Genomic DNA, 15,578 nt, shown 5'->3' with positions numbered 1-15,578 from the left:
TGATACTACGGTGAACGTTTCATCTATGATTCAGGTATGGAACACAACGCGAGAGTGAACGTGCTGATTAATAACTTAGAATGGAGAATTCCTATCACTCATGCTATTTGGCTGCACCCCATTTTAGAAGCTATTCCTTCCACCTCTACTCCTAAGGGGCAAAAGGATGAGATTGTTTGGTTGGATTCGCCAAATCAGAGTTTTTGTCTCAGTCAAAGTAGCTTGGGAACAACTAAGAATTCATCATCAAATGGTTGATTGGCATGACATCGTGTGGTTCAAGAATGCTTGTCCCAAGACATGCATTTCTTCTTCTTGGGTGGTATCCAACGGAAACTCTCAACGCAGGATAGACTTCATCGGTTTGGTAATTCATGGTCCAATAGGTGCTCACTCTGTCTCTGCAATAATGAAGATCACAACCACTTGTTCTTTGAATGCTCCTTTGCGAAAGCATTATGGTGGAATGTTTGTGATAGATGCGACATTCCAAGAATGACAAAAAGCTTGGATGAATGGATTCGATTGGCCACTGTCTCTTGGCATGGAAAAAGTTTCGTCAACTTTCTCGTAAACTGGGTTTCGCAGCTACAGTGTATTGTATCTGGCAAGAACGGAATGCAAGGATCTTTGCAGATGTGTCTAAAGCTTCGAATTTGGTTTTTGATCAAATCGAATGTATCATTCGCGATAAGCTTGTTTTGATAAGGAATGTTCAACAAACAGATGAAAACATAAGGATCCAAAGACTTTGGAGGGTCAATAACATGGACTCTTAATTTGATGTTTAGCTGGTTGTTTTTGTACCCCTAGCATATCTAGTTGGTCCAAGTTTTTGTTTTGTTGTGGCTAGCCTGTAGCCATTTGTTGGTTTTCGTTTCTGTCCTCATTGTAAATCTTGGGTATGCCCATTATATTCTTTGTATCATTTTCTTTTAATACATAAGTCAGCTTACCAAAAAAAAAAAAGAATGTATCATTCGCGATAAGCTTGTTTTGATGAGGAATGTTCAACAAACAGATGAAAACATAAGGATCCAAAGACTTTGGAGAGTCAATAACATGGACTCTTAATTTGATGTTTAGCTGGTTGTTTTTGTACCCCTAGCATATCTAGTTGGTCCAAGTTTTTGTTTTGTTGTGGCTAGCCTGTAGCCATTTGTTGGTTTTCGTTTCTGTCCTCATTGTAAATCTTGGGTATGCCCATTATATTCTTTGTATCCTTTTTCTTTTTATATATAAGTCAGCTTACCAAAAAAAATAGTTGGTCCAAGTTTTTGTTTTGTTGTGGCTAGCCTGTAGCCATTTGTTGGTTTTCGTTTCTGTCCTCATTGTAAATCTTGGGTATGCCCATTATATTCTTTGTATCATTTTCTTTTAATACATAAGTCAGCTTACCAAAAAAAAAAGGAAACTCGAATTAAAACCTCAAGCAAATAATATCAGAATAAGCCCAAATTTGATATATCATGCGATCCCACCCCCAATAGACTGAATATGAAGTTTAAATTGATTCCGAGGTGGTTTGCTTATGGTTCACCAAGATTTGTGTTTCTGCGGCAAAAATTGAATGATCCTTCAAATTTCAACTAATCACTCTTTTCTCTGTTTCTTTCTGATTTTTTTTTTCTTTTAACAAACTGATATGATTAGAGGCAGTAACAAGATGAAATATAAACTTTTTTTTTTTTTTTTGCTTAGATGACACAGACACGAAGAACAAGAAGATGGATGCAAACACTCAAAAACTTAAGGGACACTAAAAAGAAAACGAAAATAACAGAATGATATGACCTTGTTTCGGAGCCTAGCTCTGATACCAACTGATGCGAACCTCGTGATCACGTGGTCACGCAACCCACAATCAAGATTGAGATATGATCCCGGAAAGCCGAAATAGGTCTGATATGAGTGCGACACAATGGAAACCTGCCCCAAGGCACCAACACTATTGGAATGAGTAGAATGATGCCACGAAGCCAATTAATCTTCGATAAGTCAGATTCAGTTCGTTCAAGAACTGAAGAATGCAAGAATCACTCTCACACGTTAAAACTGAAAAATTCAGAATAATAATCATCAAAGCTCCGAAATTTTGGCCTACATGAGTTTAAATAGTTCTTGAAAAGTTAACCCTAATGGACCCTTTATGTGGACTTATATGAGGTCCACTCAAAACTGGCCCAAAACCCTAAAATGAAAAGCCCATAACCCTAAAATAAAAGGCCCATAACTTAATCCAAACAAGCCTTGGATCCTAGCTTAAAACAAAGTATGAATGAAGCCCAAACAAGCCTTGGGCTGTAGCTAACAAAATAAAATAAAGCCCTTATCTCATGGCCCAAATAAGGTTGTATTGGACCCCTCTTCCACATGGATAAGATGTACTAGGATCTCCTCTTGATACTCCAATGGACCTTCCAATTCTGACTTGGTGGAAACCTTCAAAACCAATGCATTCAATGCGTCTTTCAATGTCTTTGTCTTGGACCGAGTCATTGGTCCATTTGGAACATGTAATGGGTCCTTGCTGGTGTTTCTGGGCTGGTCCGCGTCACGGAATTGATGTGATCCACCAAATTTTCCTTGTTTAGTTTTCTGTGGCAGAAACAATTAAACGCCCTTTTGAACTATATATTTTCTTCTTCTTCAGCTTTTCTTAGTGTGTTGAACTAATTCGGAGGTGATATGTTTTGTCAGGTAACCGATCGAAATAACAAAATGTTTTTATATATTTTTTCATGTGCTGCAAAATCAAGGAGAAGAAGAAATTGGACGGTAAGGAATGCTTGCGTAAACAATAGGAAACGAAATTGTCTGAACTATATAACCTGATTAGTAGAGCAAAGCTCTATGCGAACCCGGTGGTCACGTAAAGACACCAATTCCCGGAAAGCCTAGGAAATCAGCTTTGATCGTCTCACCTTCTTGCGGAATCAAACCAACACCAAATAGAACTGACCTAGCAGCGCAATTCAAATATGTATATACGACTCAAGAAGCAAGAAAAGGGAGAGAAAAAGAAAACACAAAACCACAATGATAGTCTCACGAGTACCAAGCTCATCTATCTGAAAGATGAACGAAACAGAAGACTCGAGTAAAAGTAGAAAAAAAATATGCGAAAATGATTAAACAACACCCAAGTATGTTGGCTATGTTGAAAACATAATGCAAGAAACGAAAACTACATAAAGAAACTGAATTTCAGAAGTGGACGCAACACAGGCTCGTTTACGACGAGTTAAGTCCGAATCTGAAACCTCAAGTAAATGATGTCCAATCGATCTACAATTTCAGATATAGCAGTATAGCAAAGCAAATAGGTCGGATATAAAGTTTCAGGAATTTCCGATAAGGTTTCGATATACCGATGCAAAAACGTTATGAATCAGACCTGATTAGACCCGAAATTAAAAGCCAAAGAAAACGATATCCAATTGACCCAAAATTTAATATGCAGTGCCTTTAGGAACCCGGAACTAGGTTTATCAGATTTGAGCTAATACGGAGTTGTTGTGATCCACCAATTTTCCCTTGTTTAATTTTCTGTGGCGGAAACAAATAAACGTCCTTTTGATCTATATATTTTCTTCTTCTTCTGTTTTTCTTGGTACTTTGAGCTAATTCGGAGTTGATATGTTTTGTAAGGTAACCGATGGAAATAACAAAATGTTTTTATATATTTTTTCATGTGGAGAAGAAGAAATTGGACGGTAAGGAATGCTTGCGTAGACAATATATAACCTGATTAGTAGAGCCAAGCTCTATGCGAACCTGTTGGTCACGCAAAGACACCAACTCCCAGAAAGCCCAGGAAATCAGCTTTGATCGTCTCACCTTCTTGCGGAATCAAACCAACACAAAATAGAACCGACCTAGCAGCCCAATTCAAATATGTATATACGACTCAAGAAGCAATAAGAGCGAGAAAAAAAGATAAAACAAAACCGCAATGATTGTCTCGCGAGTACCAAGCTCATCTATCTGAAAGATGAACGAAACAGAAGACTCGAGTAAAAGTAGAAAAAAAATATGCGGAAATGATGAAACAACACCCAAGTATGTTGGATATGTTGAAAACATAATGCAAGAAACGAAAACAACAGAAAGGAAGTGATTTTCAGAAGTGGACGCAAGACAGGCTCGTTTATGACGAGTTAAGTCCGAATCTGAAACCTCAAGTAAATGATGTCCAATCGATGTACAATTTTAGATATAGCGGTATATCAACCCAAAAAGGCCGGATATAAAGTTTCGGGAATTTCCGATAAGATTTCGATATACAAATGAAAAAACGTTATGAATCACACCTGAAATTCAACGCCAAAGCAAAGGATATCCAATTGACCCAAAATTTGATATGCAGTGCCTTTAGGAACCCGGAACTAGGTGTAGTAGATTTGAGTTAATACGGAGTTGATGTGATCCACCAATTTTCCCTTGTTTAGTTTTCTGTGGCAGAAACAAATAAACGTCCTTTCGAACTATATATTTTCTTCTTCTTCTGTTTTTCTGGGTGCTTTGAGCTAATTCGGAGTTGATATGTTTTGTAAGGTAACCGATGGAAATAACAAAATGTTTTTATATATTTTTTCATGTGGAGAAGAAGAAATTGGACGACAAGGAATGCTTGCGTAAACAATATATAACCTGATTAGTAGAGCCAAGCTCTATGCGCACCTGGTGGTCACGCAAAGACACCAATTCCCGGAAAGCCCAGGAAATCAGCTTTGATCGTCTCACCTTGATGCGAACCTCGTGATCACGTGGTCACGCAACCCACAATCAAGATTGAGATCTGATCCCGGAAAGCCGAAATAGGTCTGATATGAGTGCGACTGATGTGCATCATGGGAATTATAATCCATCTCGTAAAGCTGAATCTAATATGCAAGAGGATTCAGATGGTCCAATGACAAGAGCGAGAGCGAAACAACTACAACGGGCCTTGACGAATCAAATTGCAATGATTGAAGCTGCGTCGGAGTTAAAAATTAGCAATCAGTTTGAAATTGGTTCAAGGGTGCTTATTTGCCTACAATTGGAACTTGGAGATGGGAAAAGCCCTTAATGGTTCTTTTCATGCTGGGCTACTTGTATTTGGATTGATAATGCAAGTGAAGGAATTGATGCTGTTTACGGTCAGAACAGTAGATGGATTTGAACCCGAATTTGAAGTCATCCAATGCATGTGAAAACAAGATTTATGTAGGTAAAATTCAAGTTCAGAACGTGATCTTTCTATATTGTCCAACCATGAGTGCATTGGACTTTTGTGTCAAAAGTTATGGCTGTTTTTAAATTTCGTCTGCATATGTTTTAGAAATGTCAACAAAAAAAACGTGTGTTAGTTAAATTTGTCTACTTGCTTTTATTAAAAAGTCTAGTTTTTAGGCTTGACTTCTGTCATGTTGAATTCACCTAACTTTGGAGGGATGTTCCAAAGATAAATATGTATCAGAATATGAAATAAACACTTTTTGGCCAAGATTTGAAAACTTAATTCAGAGAATTAAGAGTTGTTCTTCCAAATTCGTTTTGTGAAGAACCCTACCTGACTTATCACTCTTCAATCACAAAGAGTGTGGCGTCGAAATCCTAGATTGATCTTTGTGGCGTCCAGATCGACTTATCAAAGTATCATTCTAGTTTATCTCCATCTTTTTTACCTTAAATCACTACAATCCAGCCTAAATACCAAAAGAAAGACAACACAACCAGACCCATCCTTCATCCATTTTCATTATAATCATTGTTGCCGATTTTCAAATCATTCACGGCACATCATCTGGTATCAGAGCATCAGTTGCGATCTAAGACAGGAGCCAAAAACAACAACAACAAGAAGAAAGGTTTGCTGGAACAGAGGTTGACAGACTTAACTATGGCTGGAGATAAAGAAAGATTTGCCAAGAGGGTTAAGTTTGGAACAGGCACAAGTCATGGGCTTACAACGATCTCATGCTGAGATTCGGGATGAGATGACTGGAATTCGTGAACAGTTGAATACCCTTATGCAAAGGATGCAAAGAAATAATTTGCAACCCCAACCGAGGCAAAGCACTTAGGGTGCCACGAAATGATATTATAGAAGCTGACGAAGATCCAGATGGGGATGACGAGGCTGATGATAGGGTCAGACCAAGAAGGCAGAATTATAATCCTCCTAATGGTCTCAAACTTAAAATTCCACCGTTTAGAGGAAGTAGTTCACCTGAGGAATACTTGGAGTGGATTCAGAAGGTTGAAAAGGTGTTTGAATGGTACGAATATTCTGAAGAAAGGAAGTGCAAGGTGGCAGCACTTGAGTTTACAGATTATGCTCTTTTATGGTGGGAAAACGTAAAGATTCAGAGGAGAAGGGAAGGAGAGGAGGAGATTGCAACATGGGCAACTATGAAAAGAGTGATGAAGAAGAGATTTGTTCCTGATTACTATAAACAGGAGCTATACATCAGACTTCAGACTTTGCGACAGGGATCTTTGACTGTGGAAGAGTATGTGAAAGTTTCCCCGTCAGAAGAAATCGGACTTTGCGGACTTGTTGGGATCAGTGACGTCGACTCCTTATCATCATCTTCCTTACCTGTACCACCTCCCATAACTCCAATATCAACATTCACCTCATGACTAACAGGGTTCATGGTTGCATTACAGATGGTTGAACTTTGATCTAAAGAAGTACATGCATCCCCTTCCTCCGGCACCATGTCTGCTCGTAAGCTCTTCAAAATAAGAGGAGAGGTAGGATTTTCATCTTCATAACAACCAGCATTGGGCACATCTAATGTTGCAGATTCATTCGTATTACAATCAGCACTCTGTAAAGCAGATGCTAAACAACCATTCTCATTACAATTAAGCTCTTTAGATGCCAAACAATCATTCTCACCAATCGTAACACCCTTATTTCGTTTACCAACTACCTGCCATTGAAGTTGATTCTGCTTATTATCTGCATGTTTAGAGTTCACAGCTCCTATTTTCCTTTTGCCCTCTGCCCCCATTGTACGATCATCAACTTTACTGGTAGCACATATCGCTGTGGTATGTCCAAAGACATTGCAATTATTGCACCTTGAAGGAAACCATTCATAATCCGCTGAAATTGTTATGAATAACCCATTTGGACAACGAAGGTCGTATTCCTTCACCAGCGTTTTCGAAGCTTCTATCTCAACGCAAACTCTTGCGTAGCTAAGCCTTTTACGCAACAATGTAGTAAGGTCAGCATGAAGGGGAACCCCAATAGCACTCGCTACACAACTCAGCCCCTTAACAGTCCAATACTCGAGAGGAACATTGTAGAGCTTAACCCATACCGGAACTCTATCCAGATCATCTTTCAAAAATTGCATGTTCGGATGCCAACGTTTAAGCACCAAAGGTCTGTTGGCCATGTGCCATGGGGCTCTCTCCAGAACATTAGTGGCGCGATCGACAGAATCAAAAGTGAAGAGAAAGAATCCATTATCAGAAGATAAAACTTCGGATAGACCGTGGGAGCCCCATATTCTTTTAGCAATAGAATTAACAACAGGATAGGGTAATTTCTGACCCACGAAATGACCAACTAGAGTGGATTTCCAAAGTTCACAGCCATCCTCAAAACACATCAAGTGGAGGAGCTACGGTCACACGACCATCAGTTATTGCGGGGGGGAGCAAAATGCAAGTTACGGACTGGATTCATATCAAGGGACATCCTACCCTTATTTTCATCAACATCAGAGCCCTTCAAAGCATTTAAAAAATTCAATTTGGGGCTAAGGTGTAGCTGTTCTTGTTGCTTAGACCCAACCTTCAACTCATCACCTTTAGAACCCAACACAGGATTCATGTCATGACTATTTAGCATGTCTTGGAGCTCTAATTGTAAAGTATGTCCAGATTTAACTCCATTGTGTTGTTCAATGTCAGAGCTAACCATTGGAACAAATTTGACAGCAGAACACAAAGACAATTTGGCAGCATACAAATACTAGAAAAAACTCAGTCCAAGAAGCACTAATAAGCAACCAGCACTATGATTGGAACACCGATCAGTTCAAACATCCCAACGGTTCAAAGGAAGATACACATGTTATGTATAACATATTCAAAAATCAGCACAGTTTAACGGTTGGATCGCCGCAGATCTTAATTATACCGAAACTGACCTGAGAATGACGACCTTCTGTTGAACATGTAGACAACGTTGCTGGAGGCTTAATTTTCTAATCTCCACCGTTCAGAATGTGTATCATAACCCGATGCATCACATATCCAAAAATAAGCTTGATCCAACGGTGGAAGAAGGAGAAATATGCCGGCGGCTCTGACTATTCCGAGAAGGATTTCTCCAGAAATATTCAAATGGCTGGCTTCCGCAGGAGGAATCCAATATGGACGATCCCTCTGGTCAGAATGTAGGCAATATAGATGTTCACAACATACAAAAAAATAGTCTGGATCCAACGGTATAACAAGGCAAAACTGGCCGGCGACTCTGACAGCACTAGGGGGTTTTCCAGAAAATTTCAATTGTCCAGATTTCTTAAACGGCGGAAGCTTTAGAAGATCCCTCCGGTCAGAATGTAGACAATAGTTCAGTTCACAACATAACCAAATCTTGGCTTGATCCAACGGTGGTCGCCGGAGATATGGCTGTTGGAGCACCGCCCCTTTGAATCTTTCCTCTCTAACCTCTCTCTAACCGATATCCAAATGACCTTTCTTTTAATGGTTTTCAAAAGGATTATATTTCATCTTGTTATTGTCCCTTTGAAACTTTTATTAATCAGTTAGCTAGCAAGGCTAGAGACTCTCTAGAAAAAAAGAAAACGGGTTCTCCAGGCTTTTCAAAGAAGAGTAAGAAATCTGGCTCCTCGAGGGGGGGCAAGTCAAGGTAATCCGTGTGTTGATGTTTGGTACTCCTCTCTATTTCCCTATGATTATTGGATGTTGGAATGTTAGAGGTTTGAATGATCCCATAAAGCATTCAGAACTGCGTCAGCTCATCCATCAAGAGAGGATGGTTTTTTTTGGTTTGGTTGAAACTCGGGTTAGAGACAGGAATAAAGATAATGTTTCGCAACTTCTTCTGCGTAATTGGTCATTCTTGTATAATTATGATTTCTCTTGTCGTGGTCGTATTTGGGTTTGTTGGAATGCTGATTTGGTGAAGGTGGATGTTCTGGGAATGTCAGACCAGGCTATCCATGTTTTCTGTCATGATATTAGCTACCAATATCTGTTTTAATACTTCAATCATTTACGGAGACAATAATGCATCTGTACGTGAGGCTTTATGGTCTGATATTGTGAGTCGTAGTGATGGATGGGAGTCAACCCCATGGATTCTTATGGGCGACTTTAATGCTATACGCAACCAGTCAGAGAGGTTAGGGGGTCTTCTACGTGGGCTGGTCATATGGACAGATTGGAAACATGTATACGTGAAGCGAAAGTGGATGATCTTCGGTATTCAGGTATGCATTATACTTGGACGAACCAATGTCCTGAGAATATGATTATGCGGAAACTAGATAGAGTGCTTGTGAATGAGAAGTGGAATATGCGCTTCCCATTGTCGGAAGCGAGATTCTTGCCTGCTGGTATGTCAGATCATTCTCCCATGGTGGTAAAAGTCACTGGCAATGTTCAGAACATAAAGAAACCATTCAGATTCTTCGATATGTGGATGGATCATGACGAGTTCATGCCCTTGGTGAAGAAAAGTATGGGATCAGCATTCAGGAGGGTGTCCAATGTATCAACTGTGTTTGCAAACTAAGGAAGCTAAAGCAGGAACTTAAACATTTCAATAAGACTCACTTCTTCAATATTTCCGATAGAGTCAAAGATGCAAAAGATCACATGGATAGGGCTCAACAAGCTTCTGCATACAGCGCCTGAGGATCCAATATTGCGTATGCGAGAAAGAGATGCTGTTCGTAACTATGCTTCTACTGTCAGGGTGGAAGAGTGTTTTTTCAGACAAAAGGCAAGGATACAATGGCTTAGCTTGGGGGATCAGAATACTAGCTACTTTCACAAATCAGTAAATGGTAGACAGAATAGAAATAAGCTTCTCTCGGTTACAAGGGAGGATGGAGAAGTCGCTGAAGGACACGAGGCAGTCAAATCAGAAGTAATTGCATACTTCCAGCGTGTATTGGGAGTGAAACAGATGCCTAGGGTCCTGAACGAGGAAGTGATGCAATCGGCAATTATTTACAAATTGTCGGCAACTCAACAGCATGTACTAGCACAAGATGTCACAAGAGAGGAGATTAAGCATGCTATGTTTAGTTTGAAAAACAACAAAGCTCCTGGTCCAGATGGCTTCAATGCAGGTTTCTTCAAAAGAATGTGGCACATAGTGGGGGAAGATGTAATCAACGTTGTTAGCTCCTTCTTCCAGACTCGTAGAATGCTTAAAGAAATGAATGCTACATCCATTTCCCTTATCCCTAAGGTTGCTAATCCTACGAGGTTGACAGATTTTCGTCCTATATCTTGCTGCAATACAGTATACAAATGCATCGCGAAGATTCTAGCTGGGAGAATGAAAGTTGTTTTACCATCCTTAGTAGGTTCGTATCAAACAGCTTTTTATCTCTGGACGGAGAATCAGCGACAATATTCTTTTGTCTCAGGAACTAATGAAAGGCTATCACACAACTACGGGTCCTGCTCGTTGTGCTATGAAAGTAGACCTGATGAAGGCTTATGACTCTGTTCGGTGGGATTTCGTTGATGCTACGTTGATAAAAATGGGATTCCCTAGAACAGTCATTGATTGGATCATGGTTTGTGTTACATCATGTCAATTCTCAATCAACGTCAACGGTGAACTTGCGGGTTACTTCCAAGGGGGGAGAGGGCTGAGACAAGGTGATCCATTATCTCCATATTTGTTTGTCCTATGCATGGAAATCCTGTCAGGGCTGTTCCTGCAATATGAGTGCCAACCAAAACTTCAAGTTCCACTGGAGATGCAAGAAGGACAGAATTTCTCATCTTTGCTTTGCCGACGACTTGATGATATTCAGCAAAGGGGATGTACATTCAATCCGTATGATCAAAAATGTACTCACAGAGTTTCAGGTTCTATCAGGTCTATATCCAAATCCAAACAAAAGTGACATCTTCTTGAGCGGTTTGTTAGGAGCTGAGAGGGAACAGATTATCAGTATTCTTGGGTTTAGAGAGGGGGAGCTTCCTATGAAATATTTGGGAGTGCCTCTTATCTCGTCCAGACTAAAGGCTGTTAATTGTAAGGGCCTTGTGGATCGAATTACGCGCAAAGTTCGACATTGGACATGTAGAACACTCTCTTTCGCAGGGCGAGTACAACTGATTAACTCAGTCTTATTCTCCATCCAGGTCTATTGGGCATCTCTATTCCTATTACCTGGGGAAGTAGTGAAAAATGTTGAGCAAATTATGAGATCCTTTCTTTGGTCAGGTTCAGATATGAGCACTACCAGGGCTAAAGTGGCTTGGGATCAGGTATGTCTTCCAAAAAAGGAGGGGGGGCTAGGCATAAAAAGGATAGCAGAATGGAACAAGATTGCCTTGTTGAAACATATTTGGAACTTGTGCAATGACTCAGACGGCTCAATCTGGTCTACTTGGATCAGATCCAATCTCTTGCGAGGTAGGAATTTCTGGACAATCAAGGCGCCAGGAAGCTGCTCTTGGGCTTGGGGAAAGATTCTAAAGCTCAGATCCTTAGCATGGCCGAAGATGAAGCACGTCATCGGAGATGGAATGACAACCTCTCTATGGTTTGACAATTGGCATCCTCACAGCCCGCTCGCTGATACCTATGGTGAACGTTTCATCTATGATTCAGGTATGGAACACAACGCGAGAGTGAACGTGCTGATTAATAACTTAGAATGGAGAATTCCTATCACTCATGCTATTGGCTGGCACCCCATTTTAGAAGCTATTCCTTCCACCTCTACTCCTAAGGGGCAAAAGGATGAGATTGTTTGGTTGGATTCGCCAAATCAGAGTTTCTCAGTCAAAGTAGCTTGGGAACAACTAAGAATTCATCATCAAATGGTTGATTGGCATGACATCGTGTGGTTCAAGAATGCTGTCCCAAGACATGCATTTCTTCTTTGGGTGGCTATCCAACGGAAACTCTCAACGCAGGATAGACTTCATCGGTTTGGTATTCATGGTCCCAATAGGTGCTCACTCTGTCTCTGCAATAATGAAGATCACAACCACTTGTTCTTTGAATGCTCCTTTGCGAAAGCATTATGGTGGAATGTTTGTGATAGATGCGACATTCCAAGAATGACAAAAAGCTTGGATGAATGGATTCGATTGGCCACTGTCTCTTGGCATGGAAAAAGTTTCGTCAACTTTTCTCGTAAACTGGGTTTCGCAGCTACAGTGTATTGTATCTGGCAAGAACGGAATGCAAGGATCTTTGCAGATGTGTCTAAAGCTTTGAATTTGGTTTTTGATCAAATCGAATGTATCATTCGCGATAAGCTTGTTTTGATGAGGAATGTTCAACAAACAGATGAAAACATAAGGATCCAAAGACTTTGGAGGGTCAATAACATGGACTCTTAATTTGATGTTTAGCTGGTTGTTTTTGTACCCCTAGCATATCTAGTTGGTCCAAGTTTTTGTTTTGTTGTGGCTAGCCTGTAGCCATTTGTTGGTTTTCGTTTCTGTCCTCATTGTAAATCTTGGGTATGCCCATTATATTCTTTGTATCATTTTCTTTTAATACATAAGTCAGCTTACCAAAAAAAAAAGGAAGAGTATGTGAAAGAGTTTGAATTGCTGCTGATTCGATGTGAATTGATGGAACCTCAAGAGCAAACAATAGCTAGATTTCTTGGAGGGTTGAGGAAGGATATAGCTAATGTTGTTGAGTTACAACCGTACATCTTCCTTGAGGAAGTTATAAAGCTTGCAACCCGAGTAGAGAGGCAGCAGAGACGAGGAGGTGTCCGAACTAGTGTAACTACGTCAAGTGCGACAAGGGCTGTTTCTACGCCTACACGAACATGGAGCACACCTAAACGAGATGAGAAGGTGGAGTTTAGCAAGGGGAATACCAGTTCTGATTCTTTGAAGGGAAAGGAGAAAGTGACAGAACCTCAACACCCTAGGAGGTCTCGAGACATCAAGTGCTTCAAGTGCTTGGGACATGGGCATATTGCTTCGGAATGTCCAAATAAAAGGGTGATGATTTTGCATGGGGATCATGGAGAGCTGATCAGTGGAGATGAGGTTGAAACTGAAGACGAAGATGAGGTACAAGTGGCTGAACAAGAAGAGGATTTCGAACCAGTGAAGGGAGATTTGTTGGTTGTTCAACGGGTTCTGAATGCACAAATTGACGTTAGTGATGAGCAACGCGAGAACATCTTTCATACTCGATGTCAGATTCGAGATAAGGTGTGCGGGATGATCATTGATAATGGAAGTTGCACTAATGTTGCGTCAACTACCTTGGTGGAGAAATTGGGTTTAAATACCCTTCCACATCCCAGACCCTATAGTTTGCGATGGCTGAATGAGAATGGGGAGATTCGGGTGACAAAGCAAGTTCGTGTACCTTTTTCCATTAAAACCTATCACGACGAGGTTTTATGTGACGTTGCACCAATGTCAGCTAGCCATTTGTTGCTGGGTCGTCCATGGCAGTTTGATAAGGATGTGACCTACAATGGACGAAAGAACACTTATTCTTTTATGCTGAATGGAAAGAAGGTGAACTTGTTACCACTGAGTTCTCAACAAGTTAGAGAGGATCAGTTACGAAGCCAACAAAAGAAGGTGACATCACGAAAGGGGCTGTTGTTAGCCAAAAAAGGAGACATCAAACAAGCATTAGCCACAACAGGGCTTGTTTTCATGGTCTGGGCAAAGCAACTACTACAAGTAGAAGGATTGGACTTACCAAGACAGATTAAGGAATTACTTGAAGAATTTAAAGATGTGTTCCAGATGAATTACCTAAAGGATTACCACCTATTCGTGGTATTGAGCATCAAATTGATTTGGTGCCGGGAGCTTCACTTCCTAATAGACCAGCATACAGATGTAATCCAGAGGAAGCGAAAGAGATTCAAAGGCAGGTCGGTGAGCTCTTAGAGAAGGGCTATGTGCGAGAATCACTTAGTCCATGTTCCGTACCTACTTTGCTTGTACCGAAGAAGGATGGTACCATGAGGATGTGCATGGACAGCCGCGCTATCAACAAAATAACAGTTAAGTATCGATTTCCTATACCCAGACTTGATGATTTGCTTGATGAGTTGCATGGTGCTGCATTGTTTTCCAAAGTCGATTTGATGAGTGGCTATCACCAAATTAGAATGAAAGAGGGAGATGAATGGAAAACAGCATTTAAAACTAAACAGGGGTTATATGAATGGATGGTAATGCCGTTTGGGTTATCTAATGCGCCTAGTACATTTATGAGGCTTATGAATCATGTTTTGAGGAAGTATATTGGGCTGTTTGTTGTAGTATATTTTGACGACATCCTGGTGTATAGCAAGACCTTTGATGATCATGTGAAGCATCTTAGAGTTGTGTTTGAGACTTTGCAAGATTCTAAGTTGTATGGGAAACTCACAAAGTGTTACTTTTGTAAAGAAAGTGTCGTGTTTCTTGGATATATTATCTCTAGCAGGGGAGTTAGAGTTGATGAGGAGAAAATTGAGGCAATTCGAGACTGGCCAAAACCTGCTAGTATCACTGATGTGAGGAGTTTCCATGGTTTAGCTTCTTTCTACAGGCGATTTGTGAAAGACTTCAGCTCTATTGTTGCTCCTATGACAGAATGCTTGAAAAAAGGGAAGGAGTTTAGATGGAGTGAAGATGCGCATAAAGCTTTCGAGCTAATTAAGGAAAAGTTGTGTACAGCTCCAGTTTTAGCACTTCCAGACTTTGCTAAAACATTTGAAATAGAGTGCGATGCTTCCGGGGTTGGAATTGGTGCTGTTTTGATGCAAGAAAAGAGACCGATTGCATTCTTCAGTGAAAAGTTAAATGGAGCGCGTTTGAACTACTCTATTTACGACAAGGAGTTCTATGCTTTGATTCGGGCTCTGGAGGTATGGCAGCACTACTTGTTGCCTAAAGAATTTGTTATACATACTGATCATGAAGCCTTGAAGTATCTTAAGGGACAAAACAAGTTGAATCGAAGACATGCTAAATGGGTGGAGTTCATGGAGTCATTTCCTTATGTCATAAAGTACAAGAAAGGGCAAGTTAATGTGGTTGCTGATGCTCTTTCTAGGAGGTACGCACTGATCTCTATGTTGAATGCAAGGCTGATGGGTTTTGAACAGGTGAAGGATCAGTATGCCAATGATTCCTACTTTGCTAATGTGGTTGCCGAATGTGCAAAGGGAGCTTGTGATGGGTTCTTTATGCATGAAGGTTACTTGTTCAAAATGGGCAGAATGTGTATTCCTTCAGGTTCGTTACGGGAGTTGCTTGTGCGAGAGGCTCATAGTGGTGGTCTTAGTGGTCATTTTGGGGAGAAGAAGACTTATGAGCTGCTGAAAGAACATTTTTTTTGGCCTAGCATGTTACGG

The 15,578-nt window shown here is 40.4% G+C and overlaps 1 pseudogene; it reads left to right on the top strand.

Moving 5' to 3' along the window:
- LOC140956079 (uncharacterized) overlaps positions 1–15,578 on the top strand; it is a 210,932-nt pseudogene that overhangs the window by 176,529 nt on the left and 18,825 nt on the right.

Source organism: Populus alba, chromosome 11 (assembly GCF_005239225.2).
Source record: "Populus alba chromosome 11, ASM523922v2, whole genome shotgun sequence".
Classification (NCBI taxonomy): Eukaryota; Viridiplantae; Streptophyta; class Magnoliopsida; order Malpighiales; family Salicaceae; genus Populus; species Populus alba.
The sequence above is the reverse complement of the archived record's forward strand: the minus strand, read 5'-3'. Positions and strand labels throughout refer to the sequence as shown.